The sequence below is a fragment of the Cavia porcellus genome, unplaced genomic scaffold (genome assembly GCF_034190915.1).
Source record: "Cavia porcellus strain 051 isolate PalLab524CR breed Dunkin Hartley unplaced genomic scaffold, mCavPor4.1 scaffold_14, whole genome shotgun sequence".
NCBI lineage: Eukaryota > Metazoa > Chordata > Mammalia > Rodentia > Caviidae > Cavia > Cavia porcellus.
In genome coordinates this window covers 18,004,314-18,016,736 of record NW_026947497.1, presented here as the reverse complement: position 1 = coordinate 18,016,736, position 12,423 = coordinate 18,004,314, and the positions used below count along the sequence as shown (strand labels likewise).

The window sequence follows — 12,423 nt, the reverse complement described above, 5'->3', positions numbered from 1 at the left end:
ATGCAAATATGTCTTTAAATGAGCAAAATTCTAGAAAAACATCATGAAGGAAAACAGAAGATTTGTGAAATAAAATCAGTGATACAAGGAAAATAAGGAATAGATTGGGGACAGGAAACAACAGCAATGAAAGGATTTCCTAAGATAAAAAATAAAGACTTGCAGCTGTAGGTAAAGAGGACTCTAGAATTGGAGACTGAGAAGAAAATATATACACCTGGTATACCCTCAAAAACACTTAAGTCTTTGGCTTTATAAATAATTTTAAAAGCATTAAGAAAGTCTCCAGAATAAAAGAGCAACCATGCTTCTCATCCATGAGAGTGGAAATCGGAAGACAGAAAATGAGGACTATATAGGCTGAAAATAAAGGATGTTACCTCCAAAAAATCATGTCCTTAAGTAAGATATCACTCACCTTCCCAGGACTAGGAAGATACTCAACTACCTGCAAAAGTTTTAAAACACATGGCAGCTATATACCTCATCTGAGGCCCACACCTGAGAGGGGACTGGCCAGCAATAAATGAAATGAGGCAGAATCCTCACAAGTCAGTGAGGAAAAAGCATGCGAAACTTTGAAACTAATCTTTGTTAGTCTCCATGGAATATTTGAGTGTGGAAATAAAGAACCTGCAGATCAGAAGAAGCAAAGACTGTTTAGAATTTGCTACAGTCAGGGAGTGATCCGTCATCCCTTGTGTTTCACAGAGACTCAAAAGCCAGTAGAGAATGGGGAGAAGCTTTAGTGGAAATAGTGGAAAGACAGAGCCCCATCAGAGGCTGTTGGAGGGGCTAAGCTGTTGGCAGTACACTTAGAAATCATGCATCTTGGGCAAGGGGAAGCTATTTGGTTTTGTCTGAGCCTGAGTCAGAAGTTCATGTGTCTGGGTTGGGAAGAGAGAATCAAGGAAGTTGTCAGTTATTGATAAGATCTTAGCAAATTTCTGAAAATTGGTACAGGGGCTGTGGTTTGATTTCCTGGACTGTTTGCCACAAATAGTGATTTGGGTAGCATATTATGCTAATTGAAAGAAGCCATATACAAAAAAATCATATATTGTATGTTTCCATTTTTCTGAAATATCTGGACTCAGTCCACAGGGGCAGAAGGCAGACTGGGAGCTTCCAGCAGCTGTAGGGAGATGAGAATGGGAAGCAACTGCATTAAAAAGTACAGGTTACTTTTAAAACAATAAAAACGTAAAACTAGATACAGGTGGTGTTCAAACAACATTGTGAATGTACTTCAAGGTACTGAATTTCTACTGTAAAAGTATTCATTTTTATGTGATTTTCATTCCCATAAAAAAGAGAAAACCCCTCAGAGATAAAATTTTAATCACTCGGAAATTGAATTATATTCTTCTAACACTCATATGCAAAGTAAAACAATAACCTATATAATTGCAGTGGAAATTAAATACTTTTATTATTAGAAAAAATTGGTATTTAATATGCTATAAAGAACTTATGAAGAACAATAAAGCCAAAAGCAACTTGAAAGTAGTAATTAATAAAGAGAAAGCCTAAAACTAAAATTAACAGCATACTTTATAAGTGTACAGAAAGCAATCCTAAAATTCATATGGAACTAGATGAGACCCACAATAACTAATTTCAGGCAATAAGAGCAAAGCAGGTAAAATATCAATAACTGACTTCAAACTATACTACAGAGCAACAGTGATAAAAACAGACATGTGGATTAATAGAGCAGAATCGAGGATGCACAAACTTCACTAGGCACGTTTAACTATTTGATCATTGAAAAAGGAGCCAAGAGCATATGTTGGAGGAAAGACAGCCTATTCACCAAGTGGTGTTAGGAAAACTGATTTTATATTTGCAGAAAAATGAAACTAGGCCCTTACCTCTTACCATGTACTACATTAAAATCCAAATGGGTCAGATTTATAAACATAAATGCAGAAATGGTCAATCTTCTGGAAGATAAAATAGGTAAAATACTTGAAGGTATAGGTACAGGAAAGGATTTTCTAAGCAGATCCTCAGTTGCACAAGTAATAACAGCAAGAATCAATAAATGGAATTGTATCAGACTAAAATCTTCTGTACTGAAAAAGAACCCATGAGTAGGGTGAAGAGACGGGACACAGAATGGAGAAAAGCCTTTGCCAGATGCTCTGCAGACATAGGGCTAACGTGGAGAATATACAAAGCATTATGTAATTAAACCACCTAAAATTAAAGACCCAGGCAAGAAATGGGCAAGATAAATAAACAGACACTTTGTAGAGGAAAAAATACTAATGAGTAACAGATAGACAAAAAATGTACATCTCTGGCCAAATACAGAATTGCAAATTAAAACAATGTTAAGATTTCATCTTACCCTGAAAAGAATGGTAATCATTAAGAAATCAAAAAATTACAAATAGTGGCATGGCTGTGGTGAAAAAGGAACCCTCCTTCATTGTCAGTGGTAATGTAAACTAGTAAACCCTTATAAAAATTGATATGGAGATTTTTCAAAAAAACTGAAATTAAAATTCTATGTGACCTAAGTATTCCTCTCCTACGTATCTTCCCCAAAGTGTTTAAGTCATCAGACTACTGCAATACATGCATACCAATATTTGTAGCAGCACAATTTGTAATAGCTAAATCCCAGAACCAGTCTGTATGCCCAGAAACTGAGATTAACAGAGAAGATATGGTGCCTATATACAATGGAATACTACTCAGCTACAAAGAATGCAAATAAACCTCTCTACTGTTGGTGGGAGTGTAGACCGGTACAACCATTGTGAAAATTAATGTGGAGGTTTCTCAAAAAACTAGCATTGGAAGTCCCACTCAATCTAGTTATTCCCCTTCTGGGTATTTTCCCAGAAAACCTGAAAATGTCATGCTACAGCAATATAGAAGCACTCATCTTTATAGAAGCAAAATAGTGGGAATAACTCAAATTCTCATCAATCACAGAGTGGATAATAAGAGATGTGGTATTTTATACAATGGACTATTACTCAGCTATTAAAAAGGATAATCTTGAGGATTCTATAGGTAAATGGAGGCAACTTGAGACCATATTCATAAGTTAAATAAATCAAACTCACATTTGTAAATATTGTATTGTCTCCCTAGTGTAAAAAGAAAACTGAAAGAGTAGTAAGATCCAAAATGTACAATAGATATTGTAATAATGAAAGAGAAATAAAGTACTCAAATGAAAGAAGGACTTGGAAAGGAGCAAAGGATTATATATATAATCTTTTCCTCCTATATACATTCCTAGGTGTATATATCTGTCTTGTATAGCTATTATATATATATATATATATACACATATATATTTATATGTACCTATAGATATACCTACAGATAGATAGATAGATAGATAGATATACAAGATAGATGTCTATACTACTAATATCTATTAGTTCATCCAAAAGAACAATTTGTGCTTTCATTGTTTAATTGATCAATTTTGTGCCTAAATCTTATAATCCAAGCAACTACTTCTAAGATAACAATATGCAAAATATTAACTAGTGTTAAAAAAAAAATGTGTGTATATTGGTGATTGCCAGGGATGAGATGAGTGAGTTGGTCATGAGAAGTATTAGGTCATTTGCTACAAATTTGCAACTGAGTACAATAAGGGAATCTAGAGAATTAAAGTGCAGAATAAGAAATGCAGCTAATAATATTGTATGGCTTGCTGGAAGACTGGTAAATGAGTAACAGGTGCCTTTACAACAAGAAAAAGAAATCGTGGTGTGATTGGCTTGTTCATTTGAATGATTGACACGCATATATACCAAAATGTATTGGATATGTATACATATATATAAAAGCATCCTCGTATAACTTAAATATGGTTAATATTTTAAAAGAGTACAGAGAGAGAGAGAGAGAGAGAGAGAGAGAGAGAGAGAGAGAGAGAGAAAGGAGAACACTTCATGAAACCTAAAGGCAACATACTTGAAAATATAGTAGAAATCAATCATTTCCTAGGAGAGATTGATTACTTCTTAGCATGATAGCCCTCCTCATAGCTTAACTGATGTATTACCCACAAAAGATTCGTTGGTTTGCTCATTCAACAATTTAACATAATCCTATAATAAATATTGTTGTATAAAAGAGAATACACAAAAAGTTAGAAAGATTATACAACCTGAAACGTCGGTGCTAGAGCCTGATACGGATACTGCCTGAATGGTTACCGTTCTTGTCTAAGCAGCTCTGCCAGTTTCTCTTCATGTTCTGGGAAAATTTACTTTGTGAAATGTCAAGTATGCTATAAAAATTAAGCCAGGCGTGGTGGCTCACACTCACAATCCCAGCATTCAGGAAGAGGTTTAGGCAGGAGAATAATTGCGAGTTCAAGACCAGCCTGGGTTACAAAGTGAGTCCAAAGAGCCTGAACTGCAAACAAGATCCTATCTCAGAAAGACAATAAAAAGAAGGAGGAAGACGAGGAGGAGGACAAGGAGGAGGATGAGGAGGAGGACGAGGAGGAGGAGAAGGAGGAAGAGGAAGAAGAAACTTCCATAGTGAATTGGCAGATTAAGGATTTGGTGACATGAAATAAAGAAATCTGTTCCTTCTGTAGGACAGCAGTGTTTTAAGGAAATTTGGGGAAAACTGTACTATATAAAATTACTATTAGGGCAAAGGGATTCCCATGAAATGAGGGAAATGTATTTTAAAATACACAGATATTTAAAAGACATAATTCTTAAGAGTTTTTTTTGAACTTCCAAGAAACATATAATGTTCATGTAAATAAATCACTCCAGAGCATATAAAGCATTTAAAAACTGACGAATTTTGTCAGTTTTTCACTAAAGAAGATTGGATAAATCTTTAGTGAAAAATTGACAAAGATTGTGTTGTAAAAGTCAAAAAAGTATTCCTCATTAATAAACATATAATTCCACTCAATTTAACAGTATACAAAATGCCATGTTTATGAGTAAATAAATATCTTACTTATGCCAAAATATGATCAATATTAGAAATATTGGATAATCTATGCCAATATATCAGTTCCAAAGAATTTAACAAAATTTCATGGATCTTTAATTTCTTTAAAAAATACAATATATTATGTGGACGTAAAAATTATGTATTATGAGTGTGAGCACATTTATGGCAAATGTCTATAATAAATTTTTTTGAAAATCTAGTAAAATGAAAATAGGCACAAATCATTATATATATATATATATATCTTATTATAAGACATAAGATATATCTTTTTTATGATATGAATATATCATATTTTTTATAATGATAATACCTAGGCAAAATCAAACTCCAACTCTAAACAATTTTAAAAAATTAGACACTTGCCTCAGGATTTAAGAATGCCTATTCAAATATGGCGGGTGAATATAATTTTGCATTCTATTTTACTAAATAAGATTAGATAAATAAACACAACATACTAGAAATGAAAAATTGTCATTTTTCATGTAGCTCAAAATTTAGAAAGAACTTGGAGTCCATTACATGAAGATTGGTTTAGATAATTATAGTACAAGCTGACAGTCACTAAAATTAATATTTAAACATGAAAATTGCAGTTTGATTTTCACATATCTTATACAAAGCAGTAACTCTCAATTGATTCATGGGTTAAACTGAATATGATATTTTACACAATGGAATAGAAAAAGTTAAAAAATAATCTCTTCTCTCATGAAAATTATATTCTAGAAGAACACAGAGACATAACAAGAATTAAGTATTTCCTCACATATTCATATTTAGCCAATCATTTTAGCACTAAACTATTGTGTCACTTTGACCTTGAGTTTCATCACTGATTTTTCAGTATAAAAATACCCAAAACTGGAAGCCTAAACAAACAAAACATAAATTGTTTTGTCTCCAAGTACTGTAATTATGATTTCATAGTTTACATTCATTATTTTCGCAAGCAATTTCTGCAACAAATGTGCATCTTTTTTAGAAATAAAATTTAAAGTCCAACATAAGTCATCATAATTTTTCATCCATTCTCAGTTCATTTACAACAAAATTCTAATAATCAAATGGCCTGTTGTAGACCCAATGAAGGCAATAAAGTCCAATTGTAGTGTGAATTCTCTCAATTATGTTGTGATGAAAGCCATACCAAAGTTAAATTTGAAACTGTGCTGCCCTACAATTAAAATAAATTGTATATAATCAAAACCAGTAATGATTAAGATCGACTGCCAGTTACATCAGTATCCAAACCATATCCTGCCCCCAAGAACACCATGTTGCAATTTGCTAAGCTAGAACAAACATACATTATTTGTAGAGCCAGACATATGATTAGTTGTGTAAATGTATGTGTACCACCATCATAAGCAATATATTGCTACATAGCTTAAAAGCCAAATTCAACTCATTTTTATGATTCATACTTATTAATAACTTTCATTATATATTTTTGGATTCCTAACTTTGAATAGAATTTATGGCACATTTATTACTGAATTGAAAAATACAAGTTTCTGCATACAGCTGTTCTCTCATAACTTGTATATTCTAATCTTTTGAAATGCTACAGAGAATGACAAACAAGAGTGTTGCAGAGGAAAAATGGAAATGTATGTATGCTGTGCCACAGAAAAAGACGGAAGTTATAGGGTAAATACAAAAGGAAGGCTGGGCTCGACACCCATATGGAGAGCAAATGTTCAGTAAGTTTCCAACAGTTGGTTCTATCAGCAAAATAAAGACAATTATCTCTACAACCTCTGTGTAAGGATTCATACTCACTGATAGAAGACACCGGGGAAGTCAGGCCCACCCACTGCTGAACAGCTTTTATGATTTGAAGATGGATATGACTTGCTACCCCCTCCCCTGCCAGCACATGCTATGACTTGCAAGCATTTATTGAGCACTCGTGGTACATAGATGAAGATGCATGATTTTCTTTTGGGAAATTCTTCTAGCTGGCTGCTAGTATTTTAGAATATAATCATTTCACTAATTATACATTTTAATTTTGGGTACCACGTAAAAAAGTGGAAAAGAGGAGATAGAAACTGACAAGACCTCGCAGCCAGAGAAAGTTTACAAAAAGGGTGCTGTCAGAGCATGACTTTCAATAGCTCTGCCCTTGGGAAGGGCACAGATAACGGAAGCCCTTTTCAACAGAGCAGACATCAAATATCTGACCTGCGGTGCTGTGGCTCAGTGTTTGCTTCTGTATGTCTTTGTCTGGTGACATGGTTCCAAGGCACTTCCTTATCGGAAAAGATCCTCTTCTGGATTCACCCAAGTGATTCGAGGGCCCCATTCTGGATTCACTGGCTGCCACGCTGGTCGTTGTTGTGGGTCCCGGAAGCAGTATACTCTCAGGAAGATTGCATTCCAGGAAGAAGGGCAATAAAAGAATAAATCAAACAAGCTAAAATGAGAGGGATTTTCATGCAGGAGAAATTATACTAGACCCAGGGGCCTGGGACTTCTGTTAGTGCAGGGATTGGCAAACGATGGCAGGCCACTCTTCTATAAATAAAATTTACATGAAACACAGTCATACTCATTCATTTACAGTTTTTTCCTAGTTGATGTCAAGCTTGGGAACAATTATAAGTCAGGCACCAAAGCATTTATGGAGGCTTTTCAGGATGGTGTAGACATTTCCATGTTTGGGCAGTTTGGAGTTGGGTTTTATTCTGCCTATTTGGGGGCAGAGAAAGTTGTTGTAATCACAAAGCACAATGATGATGAGCAGTATGCCTGGGAGTCTTCTGCTGGGGGATCACTCACTGTCCGTGCTGACCATGGGGAGCCCATTGGCTGAGGCACCACAGTGATCCTCCACCTCAAAGAAGATCAAGACAGAGTACTTGAGGAGAGGTGGGTCAAAGAGGTGGTAAAGAAGCACTCACAGTTCATAGGCTATCCCAGCACCCAGTGATGATGAGGCAGAAGAGGAGAAAGGTGAGGAAGAGGAAGAAAAGGATGATGAAGAGAAGCCCAAGATTGAAGATGTGGGCTCAGATGAGAAGGATGACACTGGTAAAGATAAGAAAAAGGAAACCAAGAAGATTAAGGAGAAATACATTGAGCATGAGGAACTGAACAAAACTAAGCCCATTTGGACCAGAAACCCTGATGACATCACTCAGGAAGAGTATGGAGAGATCTGTAAGAGCCTCACCGATGACTGGGAAGACCACCTGGCAGTCAAGCACTTCGCTGGAATTCAAGGCATTGCTATTCATTCCTCGGCGGGCTCCCTTTGACCGATTTGAGAACAACAAGAAGAAAAACAACATCAAACTCTATGTCTGTCATGTGTTCATCATGGACAGTTGTGATGAGTTGATCCCCGAGTACCTAAATTTTATCCGCGGCATGGTCAACTCGGAGGATCTACCCCTGAACATCTCCCCGAGAAATGCTCCAGCAGAGCAAGATCTTGAAAGTCATCTGCAAAAACATCGTTAAGATGTCAAGCTGTCATAACAGATTGCGTAGTTTTCACAGACTGTATGACCGACAAAATCTATACTGCTTGTTGCATGCCTTTCTCTTTCTGTAACTTTTGGCTGACAGCATCTTAGAGGAATCTGTATTAGATCTGAGGCCTGAAATAAGGCCTGAAAGAAAGAAGAACATTAGTTCCCTATGGCTGACTAAGAAATTATAGATGCTTAAAATAACTGAACATTTGTAATCCATTTTTTCTGTGGATCTGGATTCAGATGTAGTTGGGTCCACTAACTCGAGGTCTCTAGAAAGAATACAAATCATCAGCCAGGTTATAGGTGCCTCCAGGCTCAGCAAGAAGAGATGCTTAAGACTCCAGAACAGCTGTTGGCAAGCCTCAGCTTTTCCAAGGAATGGCAGACATCAATTTCTTGCATATGGGCTTTTCCAAGAGGTTGATACCTGCAGAGCAGCTGGCTTCCTTTATTGTGGAGAGCAAGAGAGAGTGGGAGAATGAGAAAAAGACAAAACAGAAGCCACTCTCAAGAATGACTTCCTATTAAGTTTTCCATTGCCTATTCCTTGAAACATGGCTTCAGTTTTAGCTCGGACACAAAGGGAGGAGGATCACACAACCAAGAGATGGAGACTGTGAAGTTGGGGTGGGGCTTAAAGTTTTTGTAGCACAGGGAGTTACTCAGGTGGGAAGAACAGGCTGAGCCGATTACAGAGCCTCAAAGGCAAAGATGAGGTTGGGTTAAGTGGCAGACCACAGTTTTCAGGAAAATACATCACCTAAAAGGAAAAGCGGCTGTCAGGAACATAAGGTCTAGGAGGTCAGACCTAGACTGTATAGAGGTATATTAATCATGTAAAAAGGGTTAGATTTTCCTCCAAGTGTAGGACTATACTGGCAGACTCTGAGCTGAGGAGATGACCTATTTAGATTTATGTTTTTAAAAGGTTTAGCTGAGTCAATAGAGATTTTTACTAGCTCAGGCTATGTAGCTCATTTCACTTGTCATGGGAGTCCCTGGGGATGCAGCATACTGAAAATGTTGGCTCCTGGGAGAGTCTGAATTTCCTGATCATCGTGGATTAAGGAAAGTGAGTGGCCAAAAATCAGCTGCTGACTATGGGTGTAACTATGCAAGTGTTTCAATGTTTTGCAAAGTAAAGATTACCAATGTTGTTTAAATGACTAATTTAAGCAAATTTTAAAGAGTTCCAAATGTTTACCCATTACTATAAATATATGGTACTATATTATCATTATTTCGTTGATAAAATCTTTCTTAGCATCATATCATATCTCTCTTATAACTCCAAACATTAATTTTTTGTAGCTGTGCTTGAAAAAAGAGACCATGACAGAATTTGCTTTGTTTATGAAGACAGAAAACAGAGGGCACAGTGCCAACAAAGAAGAGACCAAAGGCCTGCTATTGACCTCAAGGTCAATTTCCATGACCCACTCAGACTCACCAAAGGGTGTGTCTTACTAATCCCTGAGTTGACTTCTAAGCAAATCAAGTTAAAAATTAACTCTCAGAGTCTCATACTCACATCACATTTCAATCTTCTTGTCCCTGTCTTTGTTTCTCAAACATCTGATTGAAGGCAACTTTCAGACTTTTCTCTATTGGTATTAAACAAGAAAGATACATTGCATCATATGTGTGGTGTTTGAGGAATAGGATGGTGATTGCTCTGGCTGCTTTCTGCTAGTTAGGGGTGACTGTCAGTTTCAAGGAGGCAATTTCAGGTGATGTCCAGGAGGGACAGGGCAGGAGCTACTACGGAACAGGGCAGGTAGCTACTATGGAAGGAGGGTGTAGCCTCTTAGTAGGTTTTATCTATGGAATCATCTGCATTTTGATAGCACTGATACAGTCTGAAATGAAGTGGCAAGTTAAACACTATAAAAACAAAAGTATCAGTGGAGGAAGGAGCCAGGCTGAGATGGGGCAACTATGACTTAATCTAGATTAGCAACTAATTTGGGGGAAGTGACCTGCTTGAAGGAAAACTTGAAGGAGAAGGCAGTGACTTACACAGGTGCAAGGATAAAACTGTGACACAGAGGCCACATCTCTCACACTTCTGAAAGTGGCCCAGCTTCCATACTTGCCTATAAGTATGGTTGGGGACTGGAGCCCCCTTTTTATGTTTAGTCTTATTACTTTTATGACTTTCGTTATTATTTTCTTGCTGTGTATTTAAAACCAAGGTAAAGTGAGACAAGTACTAATATACACTTTCCTGCTGGATGTTTAAGACAAAACTCAAGTAAAACCAGCATTAATCAAAAGTAATTTTTTGCTAGATATCGAGGTATTTAAAGCACTCCAGAAGTTACTTGTGCGGCCTCTGAGCTCCTCTATCAGTCTCAGCCACCAGGGTGGACCACTGTCTTCCTTGATCATATGGTTTTGCCTAATCATATGGGTTTTGTAGCAGCTAGGGAGATGAATCTCTCTGGAGACCCTGCTTTCTAGCACAGTTTACAGAGGTTGATTTCTGCTCTTTGGGGTCTACCAATCTCTTTACTCAGGAGATTGGGTGACATATCAAAGTTGTAGGGTCTTGTAGAAAAGAGCTCTTAATCCCATCCTGGGTCCTTAGTGATCCTGGAAGACCAGGGCCAAAATACTGGCTTCATTTTAGTTTGGTTACTTTTGTTCTGCTCTCTAAACCTCAGTTGTTGAGTACACAGATGGATTAGTTATACTGGCATTGTAATGATACCAATAGGTTTAATTTTATAATTATAAATAGATGTCAACTACTTTGAAACAGACAATATGACTACAGAACCATTATTTCTTACCAAACACAATTGCCCCACAAGCCAAACCTTTGCAGAATATTAACAGATAACAATTATAAAATGTTACAGAAAAAACTTGAGGTTCAGGGCAGCATATCATTTAGCACAGCATTTGTGATGACATTGTTGTACTAGAACCATGGAATTTACTCATTAGTTTTGAAACATATTCAAATGTTTAATTTAGTACAGAGCAACCTTTTAGTCATGTGATCTTTATCTAATTAATAAGATATTAAATGACATAAAAAACTTTTATATAATTTTGTCATCATTTAACAGAATGTCATCCAAGAAGAATACACCTGTCTATCAATATACCTCATAGGTCACTGATACCTAACCTTTAATTTCTAAAGTGATTCAGCCTGGACAATGCAGTATTTAAATAAAAAGCCTCATTGTTTTACCCATAAAGAACTTGAACTTTAATAATAGCCAATGCAAATGTATTAGATTAGTATATTTATTAAGGTCTTGGGTGGTGAGTCTCCCACAAGGATTGAACAAGGGAATCACAGGGAGTCTCATTAGTGGACAAAACCAACATGAACCAATTTTGGGCAACTTTTTTATCCACCAGGGGCATCTGGTCCAGTGGTCCCTTTTAAGTCTCTTGAGTACTTAGTTACCTCAAAAATTTTTGTCAGTGATTTTAGATTGTAATAATCAATACAGTATTCTTACCAACAAAAATATCTAAGTCATTATATGAGAGTTCTTGTTATTTGGATTTGATCTTGTTTGCCCTCACTGAGGGTCTCATCAAACAAAAACATCACATCTTCTAAGGCTAAAACAAACAGCTCAAATATTTTGGTCATGGTCACTTGTGAAATTATCTTGATCTTTGTTTTATCTCTTTTAATTCTCAGCATAAGTAAAATTTTGATAGATTATTTTTATTTTCTTATGATTGTATAAGAGAAGTAGTTTTTCAGTGGGTGCACTGTGCTGGGTAGAATTCATCTCTTAGTGGGGTAGAGATGGGTGTCAGTTTATATCTCTGGGAGCATTCATTTCTCAGGGAACAGGACAGACTTAACCACTAAAAGAACAGGGTCTTTTGAACAAGCAGTAGCGCATTCAGGATGGTCACAGAGAACAAAGAAAAATGGCACATAAGGAACTTCATTTCCATCTGCTAGCTTATAAAAAAGATCTAACTGGAAGAT

At 36.3% G+C, this 12,423-nt stretch overlaps 1 pseudogene; it reads left to right on the top strand.

Moving 5' to 3' along the window:
* LOC100720374 (heat shock protein HSP 90-beta-like) overlaps window positions 1-12,423 on the top strand; it is a 77,154-nt pseudogene that overhangs the window by 21,126 nt on the left and 43,605 nt on the right.